Source organism: Lynx rufus, unplaced genomic scaffold, assembly GCF_022079265.1.
Source record: "Lynx rufus isolate CCGP_SWC_20201006 ecotype Redwood Valley unplaced genomic scaffold, mLynRuf1.p SCAF_10, whole genome shotgun sequence".
Lineage (NCBI taxonomy): Eukaryota > Metazoa > Chordata > Mammalia > Carnivora > Felidae > Lynx > Lynx rufus.
The window spans coordinates 28,300,894-28,314,093 of record NW_025814824.1 but is presented as its reverse complement, the minus strand read 5'-3'; the positions used below and the strand labels follow the sequence as shown (position 1 = coordinate 28,314,093).

The 13,200-nt window shown below is 42.1% G+C and overlaps 1 long non-coding RNA gene and 1 pseudogene across 1 annotated transcript; both read right to left on the bottom strand.

Annotated features, from left to right (window-relative positions):
• Positions 1 to 2,135: 2,135 nt before the first annotated feature.
• Positions 2,136 to 5,471, bottom strand: LOC124525207 (procathepsin L-like; annotated as a pseudogene).
• Positions 5,472 to 9,078: 3,607 nt separating this feature from the next.
• LOC124525223 (uncharacterized) lies at positions 9,079 to 12,729 on the bottom strand. Its single transcript, XR_006965443.1, has 3 exons — positions 12,486 to 12,729; positions 10,426 to 10,485; positions 9,079 to 9,188 (listed from the first exon to the last, which is right to left on the bottom strand). It is a non-coding gene; the product is annotated as an uncharacterized LOC124525223 (long non-coding RNA).
• Between the last annotated feature and the right edge of the window lie 471 nt (positions 12,730 to 13,200).

Genomic DNA, 13,200 nt, shown 5'->3' with positions numbered 1-13,200 from the left:
TAGACCAGGAGCCCAGAGATCCAAAAGATCTCCTGGAGGGTCAGGGACAGAGGCTTGGGATGAAGGGGATATAAGAAGGGGGATTGAAGTCAGATTTGGTTTTTAATTCTTATTCTTAGTCTGATTTTTGTTCTCTCATTAAAGATTCCCTAACACTAGCCTTATACTGGTTTGTGTTTTCTTTTCATTTTGATCCCCCACTAAATACCAAGAAGGCAGCTGCTAGAAGGGAGAGCTCTCTAAGACATGTTCTAAATATAGAAAATTTTCTAGTTTGAAAGAATTGCTATCTGCTCCTGGTGAGTGGGATCACTGGTAGTATGTTTATTTTAATAGTGACTCAATCCAAGAAGCCTCTTTATGAAAGGACTCAGCGACAACTTTCCAGGCTTAGAATAAGTCTCTACCATGGACACAAGAGACGTTTCTGGAGAGGGTATGGACAATGAGGCCTCCATGATCCAAAGTTTACTCCTGAAAAGAGTCTAAGAAAACAAAGATCTTTAAGCAACATCCCATGAACAGGTGTGCCAGGATATCCCTGAGGAGCTCCAGGCTCCTATCACCTGGCTTTTGTCTCCAGTGAAACTTGCTGCTGTATTGTATTTGGTGCCTCTTGCCAGATGGCCCAGGGACGTGGGGAAGGCTTGAGACCCCGCCTCGTGATGGGAAGAGGAAAGGCCACTGAGCAGAAGGGTGTGTGGGATGAAGACAAGGCTGGGTCCATTTGGAACATGCAGTCTACCATAGTCTCTGAACATCCCCTAGAAAGGACTCCTTGTAAAAGTCGTCTTGCTTCACCATGACAGGCTCGCTCAGACTGCTGTCCACACCTTCCTGGGAGTTCAGCCCAAGACTCTGAGAACATGCGCAGGTACCAATGGGACAGAAAGTGGGTAGATCTGACTGATGTGTGAACAATTCAGCAGATGTTAGAAGCTTCTGTAATTTATAAGCCATTCATATTTATTTAAAAATTGGACTGTTTCCGATTCTGTGTCTCCCTCTCTCTGCCCCTCCCCCGTTCATGCTCTGTCTCTCTCTGTCCCCAAAATAAATAAACGTGGAAAAAAAATTGGAAAATCACAAATGATCTTTCATAAAACTATTTTGAGGAGCACTTGGGTGGCCCAGTCGGTTGAGAAATAGACTCTTGATTTTGGCTCGGGTCATGGTTTCAAGTTCATGAGATTGAGTCTCATGTCAGGCTGTGCACTGACAGCGTGGGGCCTGCTTGGGATTGTCTCTCTCCCTCTTTCTCTGAGTTTTCCACTGCTTGTGCTTTCTGTTTTTCAAAATAAATAAATAAATAAACTTAAAAATCCTATTTCTAAGAGAAGCTTATAGACATGAAATAAATAAAGCAGAAAACTAATTTTGACTCCTCCCTAAGTCTTACATGTATCATAAAGTAATTACCAGTGTTTCCTACATTCCATAGACCTTTGTAATTTCTATCAAAACAAATTGCAAGGGAAGCAAATGATTCAGAAATTAGAAAGTAGAATTTGGACAAGTGTGTGTGTACTTACAACACTTGGTTCTTTTAGGAGCAAAGGACTCAGAAGAGTGAAGAAATCTCCATTCCAGCAGCGCATATATTTCAATCATTATCACTAAAGCTTAGTTAGGGATCACACACTATTCAAGTCCTTCTTTTTTGTTCCAACATTTTAAGGTGGAAGAAAACATTAATGGTAGTTAGGCCACGTTTGTGGGTTTCTCTAAAGAAATTAAAATCCTAAACTGTCAGCTCACAGAGCCCAACGAGGGGCTCAATCCCTCGAACCATGAGATCATGACCTCGGTTGAAATCAAGAGTTGGACACTCTCCAACGGAGCCACCCAGGCACCCCTGCAGTTGTTTCACTTTTAAAAAGTAAAATTTCATACATTTTTAAAAGAAACTTGAAAATTCAAAAGTTACTAGACTAGTCACTCATACAAAAGTATTTACAGCAGTAATGAGTGAAGTGGTAACATTCACAGTGTAAAATGTCACACAATCAAATCACAACTTGGTTTTTAAATGATTCAAGTGTTTCACCCCACACAGCAGGGTGTGGTAGGCTTGAAAATAAAACCCATTTTCTGGATAATTTGTTGCCAGTCAAGGTCTTCTTTACACCATCATCTCACACAATAGGAAAGCTGGCCATGGTGGCGATTCCACAGTGGTTGTCCCGGTCCTTGACCATGAGTATGTAGCCGTGTTTGCCCCACTTTGCACCCCAGCTGAAAAAAATGGGTTTTTTCATTTATTACAGAGGAAGAAACACATTTCTCTTTATGGACAATAACACCTGATACTCAGCAGTGCCCCAGAGGCCAGGACAGATTCAGGAAGAATCAAGAGAGGTCATCCTTGTTCATGGTTGAGTTCCAACCCAGCAGAGAAATCTATCCCCAAAACTTTCACAAACTGCAAAATGAGACATAGGAAAAGGAAAGTCTTGGGTCAGATGTGTTTCGGATGCAGTACTACTCAAACTATAGCAGGACCCTTGCAAGTTTGAAACAGTAGCTTAATGTCAACAAATGAATATGTCTCTGTTCCCACTAAGTAGGGAAAACACTTCTGGGGTCTCAGAAGTGGGCTCAAAGGTTTGATGATCTGTATCCAAACACTGATGCCAAAAGGATTTCCTTTTCAATTCCAAAGATAAATATTTTTGGCTTTTTATACCTGTTGTTGACAATCCAATATTTTTTGTTATCCGATTCTTCTCCTTCAAAGCCATAGCCAACCACCAGAACACCGTGATTCAGGCATTTATTGCTGCACTTTGGATCATAATAAATGCCTGGAAAAGTAAATTTCAATTCCAAGGTGGGACATCAAAGCAACATGATAACATCTAACAATAACCGAGTCACGGCAGTAAAGGAGGCATCTCAAAATTCAGGTGGGATATAAATCCAATAAGATTTAGAAATCAGTTCTTTTTGTTTAGCAAGGCTGGGGATTTAGGGTCTCATGTACATCATCACACACACATCATCACAATCTCTTTTGTAAAGAACAGTCAAGAGGCATAGAAGAACACTCGTTGAAACTTTGTCATTCTATTCTACCATGTCAGCATTGAGAAGCAGCAGAAAAACACACAATCACTTCAGCCAAGGGGTTCTTTCCAGCGTCCATTTCACTAGTAAAACTCTTTGGAAATCTTCCAGGTCTAACAGGTGGGAAGAACTAAAGTAAGTTAAACTATACCAATCAAATTATGTAGCCATTTGAATATATTTATGAAGTGGTTGAAAGAGGGGAATTTGGGTGAAGTCATGTCAACATGCTGAACAACAGGCACAAAATCACATGTGCTGAAGGAACAACTACGTGAAATCCATACCCTCCTGATCTGTACACAGCAAAGGGTCTATCTTGCCTTATATGATGGTGGTTCCCCATTTGTCCTGCCTACTTTTCTATGTAGACACATGCTGACCTTTTTTTTATAGAACTGGAAGGAATTCAGGCTTGCATCTACAGCAGCAGAGACAGGCCCCACAGTTGCCACTGTGCTCATTAGGTGATCCTCCTTGTTTATGACACTCCAGAAGGCAGTCACGTTGGCAACAGAATTCTCAGGCTTGTATTTGCAGGATTCGTTCTTTCAAAGGTAAAGGGGGAGAGGCTTGATCACTACCATCCACCTCCAGGGGAACAGGAGTGCAAAACTGTTTGCAACTGAATGATTTCCAAGTCAAGTTTGTTATAAATATCTCAGGACATAAAATGGGATTCTTTTGAAGTTGAAAAATTAGCAGTGTCTATCCAATGAGACACTCTTTGGGTCTTACTCATTCATAAAGTTTTCACTCTGGAGACCTGTACTGTATATAAGATGGTGTTCGTGTCACCGTGTAACATAGTTGTAGGAACAGCTATATGGTAATGAGGTGATCAGAGAGCTGTGCTAGGCTAATACATTTTAATGGCAGTTCTGACCATTTGCAGGTATAGAGTCTACAATCACATACAAGAATTCTAAATACAGGATCTGTTTCTACTGAAATGCTCAACTTTGATAAAAGATAAGGAACTCCACTTACCCGTGCATGATATGGATAGGATTCCTCTGAGTCCAGTCCCCCATTGTCCTTAACATACTGGCTTTATCCATTAGGCCACCATGGCAGCCCTTATTGCCATGAGTCCAAGAGCAGTCCGCCAGGTTCTGCTCACTCAATGAAACAAGTTTGCCAGTTTTCTGAAACATCTGTCCTTCTAGGGCACCAGTTGCACGAAAAGCCCTACAAGAACAACAGTCACCCTGAAAACAAAATGCAAACGCTCTTAGCATGCAAAATAAATTGCAAGACTTTGACAACATCCCATAAATCTTAAAACTCTTTTAAAACATAACAAACTGCATATTGTGCCTCAATTTCCAAAGCAACAACACTGATTCCTTTTGGCTTTACTCTTGAATTGTCCCACCTGATCCTTCACGGAAGTCACATAACCTTTCTCTCTCCAGTCCACAGATGAAGGGATCTTGGCAAAGAGAGGTGCTTGGAACACTTTCCCCTTTTTGTGTTTTTGGATTTTAAGGTCATTCAACACCTGCTTGAATTCTTCACTGGTCTTCAAGGAAAAGGAAACAGAATGTTGGCAAGCATGAGATGTTTTGAAAAAGTACTTAGAGGAAGCATGAAACATCCAACAATCCATGCCACACTCATCATGTCACCAAAGCCATTCATTGCCATTGTGAGCTGTGTTTCCCTTGGCTGTGTTCCCGATTGTTCTGTTCAATCATTTGCATATTCCTCTCCCACACTGCTCTCTTCTGTCCTTCTTCATCCTGGAGATAAATATTTAACTTATCATCTATATTCCCATTTAAATCCTAGGAATGACCTGGGATGCCTGAGTGGCTCAGTCAGTTAAGCATCCAACTTGGGCTCAGGACATGATCTCGTGGTTCCGGGGTTTGAGCCCAGTGTCAGGGTCTGTGCTGACAGCTCAGAGCCTGGAGCCTGTTTAGGTTTCTATGTCTTCCTCTCTCTCTGTTCCTCTCCTGCTCAATATCTGTCTCTCTCTTTCTCTAAAAAATAAATAAATGTTAAAAAAATAAAAATAAAAAAAGCTAAAGACCTACACCTAGTGGATGTGGACCTACACCTGGGTGTAGGGATGGCCCAGGGATGGCCTGAGGCTTCTGGGAATTGTTCTCCACAACCATACAGCAGGACATATGCCCATGTTGTGCAAAGTCCCAGTGCCCTGCTTACTGACTTGGTAAGAGCGGCCTCAAGAAGCTACTCCTTGCTGTGAACTCCTACCATCATTGAATGTTCTTTCAGGGGTCCCCCTGGAAAGTTTAAATGTTACCAACCATGCTATATAGTTTCCCGTGTGTTGCCTTCCACTGGGACCATTGTTCATCTCAGCTCTGATTGACTTGTGGAGCAGCTGACGCTATTCCCAGGCAAAAGGTAGCCAGGAAGAAGGCAGGATGCATGTTTGAAAACTTAGGAAAGGAAAAGAATGAGTGCCTGATTAGATCAAACCACCTAAAAAGCCATTCTTCCCTCTGAGATGTTAGAGCCACTGAAGTAGAGCAAAAAGATTGAATTTATCCTCCTGAGTGTTTACACAGGCCGTGGAGGAAGGCTGAGGATGTGGGATGTGCAGTGCTCCCACTCCCTGCCCTGTGACCCGCCTCCTGCTTCCAGAACATGTAAATGGCAGTGCAGGGAGTGAGGAGTCCTGAGTCCTGGTGTGTGGGGGCAAGCTGCCATGTCTGGAGGGGTCAGGTCCTGGAAAAGTGCCTCCTGGGAGCCCCAAACCCCGGATCCCCAAAGCAGCTGTCCCCAGTGTTTTCAGAGGTGGCCCACCCTTCATGCCAGTTCTGGGGATCTCACCTGTGGCAGATGTAGTTTTGCAGTTTCAGTCACAGCTTTAGGTCAGGGGATGTCCAGGAGGCCTGGCAATGGTTGGGAGGCTGCTCATTTAAGGTCTGAGATTGGCCCTACCAGCCTTGTGCCCCACCTGCCTGCACTACAATTGGCTGATCCATCCTGTGGGAGGGGCCTCTGTGCCCTGGAATTCTGGGCTGCTGGGGCATGTGATGCCTGGGTCCCTAATTATCCCAGGGGAATTTGTGTCTGCTTCAGTGGCCCCAGGGGGAGGTAAGGTGGAGGACCAGGGACAGCCCTTTGGAGGGGGAGGGTCCAGCATCTCCCTGGGGACCTACATCAACTAATTACCATGCACTTATCCGTTGGAAGGTGGTTCATGAAAAGAACCTCATAGGAAGCCCCAGGTGGGTTTTCAGCATCACCCTGCCTGTGCTTTAGTCCTAGCTTTTTTGGTGAAAATCTTCTGGAGGGATGAGAACAGGATAATCTAATCTAGTCGTTCCTGTTTATTCTGATCAAAGGTGGGGCAGGTAAAGGATGCAGAGCCCACAGGGAGAGGTGTTATCACTGTGTCAGGATGGGATGCCCCTGGGTATGGAAGAATCTGGAGAGGGCTGGCAGTTCCCCAAACAGGGTATGCACTGGGCAAGGCTCAAGTCATTTCAGGGAAAAGGGCAGATGGGAGGGGTGTCCGGGGAAAGTGTCTTATTTTGTAATGCTCCCTTCCTGCCTCCCCCAAGTAGGGATTGTTCTTCCCTCTCAAGCCTTTTTCAAAACCAACAGAAAAGAGTTATTTACAGAATAATATGGTTTAATAAAAGGAGGACTGGTGGATTGTGGAAACAGCTTTTCCTCCCCAGTCTTTGTGTTATGGATTATTATGGTCCTCACTATCTGACGTGCTTTTCTTCAGATTTAATTTAAAATGTTTCAGAAAGACATTTATCTCAAGCAAAAAATTATTTATCAGGAGTCTATGATTTTCCCCTCTAACAACTGGTTATGCTCTCCTTATAAACAGGATTCCATATGTCTAAACAGTGAGTGGTTGACGACCTCCTTTCCCAGACCTACTACATGCCTGAGACACCCAAGTGATCTTCCTCACATGTTGTTTCCAGCACTCTGTACTCTGGGAGCGCAGTGGTCAGAGGGATTCTGTACAGGGGTTTGGAGTCAGGGCTGGGCCTGCATGGCCATTATACAGTTCTCTTGGTGTGGGTCCCCGGTAGGTTCCCCAGTGTCCTCAGCCTCAGTTTCTTCAGTGAGGACATGGGGCAATAAAAGTAGATTTTCCTCAGAGGACTCTTGTGAAGATTAAATGAGATAACACACGTCAGGCATGAGCATAGAGTAGGGCTAATTTAATACTGCTTCCTTGTGAGGTCACAAAAAATCCTTCCAAAAGCCTTGCTTCATTCAGAAAATATTTATTTGAGAATTTGATACATAGGCAATACCTACCGATTTCTTTACTTCCTGTGAACCAGGTTACCAGATTAGTGAAATGAACCATAAATAAGTAAGCCTATACGCTAAAAAAGCCAAGCTACATCTGGTTAACATTCTTAAATTGTACTCCCAAACTGATAAATGAGGCATACATGTCCTAACTATACCCACAGAACCTAAAATACATATTGTCTCACGTTTGACCCATTATGCTAGAGGTAATATCACATTTTAAATGTTTTATTTTGCGTGGTGTAAAGTCATAGCAAATGGTTTCTGACTAATTGTCCGTGACTGTTGGACTACTTAGTCCTTCACAGTGTTATCCCTGGGCTCATCCTTTTATCCCATTCTGAAGGAGCACCATCACTCTCATCATTATCTTTGTATTCTGCCATTCTTTACTGCTGGCCCTAAATGGCATTTCCAGGCTCATCTCTCATCCATGTCACAAAGCAATGAATGGTGTGCTCCGTCAGTGGGCTACTGTGATGACCTGATGTTGCCCGAGGGGCTCTCCTGTGCCTCAGTGCCTTTGGCAAGCTGTGCCTTTATTACCTTTATTTACCTTTATTAAAGAATGCTCTTTATTACCATTCTACCTCTTTAAGTGCCTGGTAGAATCCTGTTCTTCCCTCCAGTCCCCTAATGAAAAGCCAGTAAGTGGATTTTTTCTTTGTGTTTCCACAGATTCTAGACTTCAGAGTGCTCAGGTGCCTGTTACAGTGTTTATAAGTTTTTGGTAATCCTGGCTAGGCTGAGCTCCTCAAAGTCATGTTCATGTCTACTACACCATTGAACCCAGTATCTCAATGATTAGGTCAGCAGGTGCTTGATTAATAAGAAAGGTTGCATGCTGCACTAAAAATATGGGCAGCAGAACAAAATGATGACTTTCAATTCTTTTAGATTTGACTTTTTTTTTTTATTTGCAAAGTACATCCATGCATAAAGTTGCTCTCATCTTGGTCACATTAAAAATGAATAAATGGAGCTGAAATATTCACATTTATGTTTACATATTTTTCTGTTTCTTTTTCCAACTTTAATCTGTGATAATTCACCCAAGGCAGGCGAATTTTCCTTCCACACTATATATTAAGAAATAATATCATGAATAAACTAATGTTCAAGCAAGTGCAGAAAATGTTTTAAATTATTTAATAGAAAAAAATGCTTATAACATGGTTAGTATTATTATTATCTGCATTCAGATGGCCAGATTATTACAAGTATATCAGCTACTTATTGAGATCATCAGTCTACTTGGTTTCACTTTATCAACAACAAGAGCAAGTTACTTGCAACTTTTGCTTCAGACATTCTACAGTCCAGGAAACCAACATCATCACCATCATCATCATCATCACCTTTGTGGTAGTTGTCAACAGCTTGTGATATGTTAGGCATTGTTACATGGCTTAAATATATCACTGCATTTCCTTTCACAGTGACTTCTGCCTGAAAGAGTCTTTGAATCCTTGTTGCATGTCCCAATGATGCATGTCCCAATGTTGGCGAACTCTAAGTTAGTCCATATGCAAAGAATAAGAAAACTGACATGATGTGAAACTAGGGTAATTGACAGCTCAGGTATTTTAAGATATCTTTGAAGAGCAAAAGACAGGTAATCCAAACCAATTATATTCTTTTTTTTTTAATAGAAATTTGGAGAAGATATTGACAGAGTTCATAGCAATGCTAAGAAACAGATGTCAGGACCAAAACACCTGGAATCCAGGGCAAATCTGGCATCTAAGCAGCAGGAACTAGTCAGCAATGTGGTCAGGGCTCAGTTGCTATAATAAAAGAATTCACATTGTTTCCTCCATCCTTGCATCCACTCTGCTTCCAGATTGAAAAACCTGGAAGACAATGTCTGTCAACATTTCATCCTGTGTCTAAGGGAGGGAAAGGCATCTTAATATAGCCCCCTCCCCCACAAGACTGCATGTGATGGGGAAGAAGAAACCACAAACGAGAGCACGCTGTTCCTACCAAGACAAGAGGAAATGGATGCTGGTGGCTAAGAAATAGCCTTTGTTCAGCATGGCAGCCCCCATTTAGCTTGTCAACATACAGATAAGCTTTTTCTTTTTATTAAATGTTTTCTTTTGAGATAATTGTAGTCACATGCAATTGTAAGAAATAATACAGAGAAAACCCATGTCCTTCTTAATTAAATGAAAACAAACACATAGATGGATGGAATAGAATAGAAAGTCCAGAAATAAACTCACACATATACAGAGAATGTGAAGAGATATTTTTCCAAAGAAGACACATGGATGGCCAAAAAGTACATGAAAAGATGCTCATCATTGTTAATCACCAGGAAATGCAAATAAAAATCACATTGAGATGTTACCTCACACCTGTTAGTGTTACTATTATCAAAAAGATAAGAAATAAAAAGCATAGTGAGGATGTGGAGAAAAGGACTCCCTTGTATACACACTTTGTGGGAATGTAAACTGGTACAGTTCATATGGAAAACAGCATGGAGATTCCCCCAAGTTAAATATATAACTACCATAACATCCAGAATTCCCACTTCTGGGTATTTATTCATAGAAAATGAAAACACTAATTGGAAATGGTATATGTACTACATATCCATTACAGTATTATTTAAAAGAGTCAAGATATAGAAACAACCTAAGTGTCAATGAATGAATAAATGAATGCATAAAGAAGATGTGGCATATATATATATATATATATATATATATATATATACTGACATACTGCTCAGCCATAAAAAAGAATGGAATTTTGCCACTTGTGACAATATGGATGGATCTTGAGGGTCATTATCCCAAGTGCGATAAGTCAGACAAAGAAAGGTAATACTATATAATCTCTCTCAAATGTGGAATCAAAACAAAAAGCAAAAAAGAAAAACAAACAAAACAAAAATCAAGCAAACAAATAAACAAAAAAACAAAGCTAATAGATACAGAAAGTAGATTAGTGGTTGGCAAACACAGGGGCTGTAGAGTGGGAGAAATGGGAAGGGGGTCAAAAAGTAAAGGATATTACAAAAAGAAAAAAAAAGAATCCTGAGGGGATAAAAGCTGTTGGTTCCTTCTGCTATCTTACCTTCTGTTCCATCTTCAATTCCAACATTAGTCTGGGGCAGAGAATTTAGTGCCTCTAACTCTGCAGGTAAAAAGATGAGCAGAATCTAAAATGTCTTCAATTATTGTGCACAGAACTAGTCTCTCTTAATAAGGTCTCCATGGGGCGCCTGGGTGGCGCAGTCGGTTAAGCGTCCGACTTCAGCCAGGTCACGATCTCGCGGTCCGTGAGTTCGAGCCCCGCGTCGGGCTCTGGGCTGATGGCTCAGAGCCTGGAGCCTGTTTCCGATTCTGTGTCTCCCTCTCTCTCTGCCCCTCCCCCGTTCATGCTCTGTCTCTCTCTGTCCCAAAAATAAATAAACGTTGAAAAAAAAAAATAATAAGGTCTCCTTCTCTTCCCTGTTTCCTGATGGGTGTTGTGCATAGAAGTTTCTCTGTAAAGGAAGTATGGTTCTTGCTGGAGTTTAGTGCGGGCAGCAAGTAGTAACCACTACATCCTACATTCTCACATTTTTCTGCCAAGTTTCCTAATATTCCAGCCTGGTTAGGCATTGTCTATACCCCTAGGGACAATAGGTGACAGGTCAACCACCTTGTAACAGACATTTCCAGCTTCTCAGCTTACTTAGTAAGTTTCTCTTCAAGCACAGCTGGATTCAATCAGAAGCTTAGTAGGTGTGGGGCGAACTTCTGTGAGTGATGTCATCACCCCCAATGTGATGACGCCCATCCACTCTGATTCTGGCTATTGGCTTCACTCTCTGACTTCTTATACTCCTCTTGACATTACAGACTTATCTATTTCTAAGGATGGCATTCTGAGAAAAAAAGAAAGGATCTTGTTCAATAGCATAGACAGTCTTGGAATTGTTCCATTTGCTCTAATGAGCCTGCTGCAGGTGCTAATTTTAAATACATGTCTGTGGCTTGTAGATGAAGGAAGAGATGTTGGGCTTGGTCCTGGAGATAGGTTTGACACCTGAAACACTCTCAAGAAGGAGGAGGTGATTGAAAAGGGGTTAAAAAAAAAGTGCAATTGCTGGGTCATAACATAATAGAATGTTTCCTTTCATAAGAAACTGGTTGGGTGTTGGGGACATGGAGACAGGAAGACAAAAGGTATAAGCTTCCAGTTATGAGATAAATAAGTTCTTGGCATGTAATGTCCAGTGTCGTGACTATGGTGAACAGTGCTGTATCATATATTTGAAAGTTGCTAAGAGAGTAAAACTTAAAGATCTCATCACAGGGGATCCTGGTGGCTCAGTTGGTTAAGCCTCTGACTCTTGATTTTGGCTCAGGCTATGATCTCACAGTTCGTTAATTCGAGCCCTGCATCAGGCTCTGCGCTGACACTCGGAGCCTGCCTGAGATTCTCTGTCTCCTCTCTCTCTGCCTCTCCCCAACTCTCTCTCTGTCTCTCTCTAAATAAATGAACTTTTTTTTTTGAGACAGACAGACAGAGCATGTGCAGGGGAGGGGAAGAGAGAGAGGGAGACACAGAATCGAAAGCAGGCTCCAGGCTCTGAGCTGTCAGCACAGAGCTTGATGCGGGGCTTGAACTCACACACTGTGAGATCATGACCTGAGCTGAAGTGAGACGCTTAACCAACTGAGCCACCCGGGCACCCCTAAATAAATGAGCTTTAAAAAAAAGTTCTCATCACAAGGAAAAATAATTATAACTTTGGAGGTGATGGATGTTAAAGTTATTGTGGGGATGATTTTGCAAGTTATACACATATCAAATCTTTATGCTGTACACTTTAATACAAGTTATATCTCAGTTATATGTCAATAAAACTGAGAAAAGCAGAAAATGCTAAACCATATTCTAGAATAGCTATACCATGTTGCATTCCCTCCCGCAATGGCTGAGTGGCCCAGTTTCTCCACATCCTCACCAGCATTAAGTGTCATCACTCTTTGTATTTCACCCTATCTAATAGGTGTGTAAAGGTGATCATCCTGGCTTAAACTGGCATTCCTCTAATGGCTGATAGTGGTGAACACTTTCTCATGTGCTCATTGGCCATCTGCATATCTTCCTTGGCGAAGATAAGATGTTTCCATCACTCTTACCTCATGCACATAGTGCACAGATGTATGGAGCTCATTCAGCACCAAACAAAAGGGCTGCTGTCGTTGCCTATGTTCTTTCTGTCCAGGGTCATCCACAGGCACCCGCGCGAAAATGGCTCCTTGATCCTGTCTGCAGATGAGTACTGGGTGTTCAGCAGTGTCATCCGATAGAGGAGTGCAGCAGAGTGTCTACTTTCTCTTACAATCTTGGTCATGACCCTCATGGCTACATTGACGAGCTTCTCAGACCCAGTGTGGACTGTGGTTGTTCCTGCTACAGGGAGGCTGTCTCTGCAGCTCTGCGGTTCTGGGCTCTTTGTGGCATTTAGCGAGAGGAGGCATTGACGTTGCTCAGAAATGCATAAGGGTTGTATTAAAACATAGCCCTTCTGCTATACTAGCAAGCCACTTCGCTTTATTTGAAGCAACAGGAAAGCTCTAAAGGTTTCATGCCAAGGTTTTACAAAATGTTTTGTGAAAAATGCACCACGAGCATGGAGATAGTAGACTGCTGTTCCAACAAACTCCAGTTTTCTGATTCCACTGTCAGGGGCTTTGTTTACAGTTTATTTATTTACTAATGGCTGCTTGTATAAAACCATCACCCTCACAGCTTCACTGGGTGATGTCAGCACACATTAGTCGCATTCTCTAATAACACGAGTCTCTTTCACGACTTAGCTGTGGTCACGACTTGAGGTGGTGAGAGGCTAGT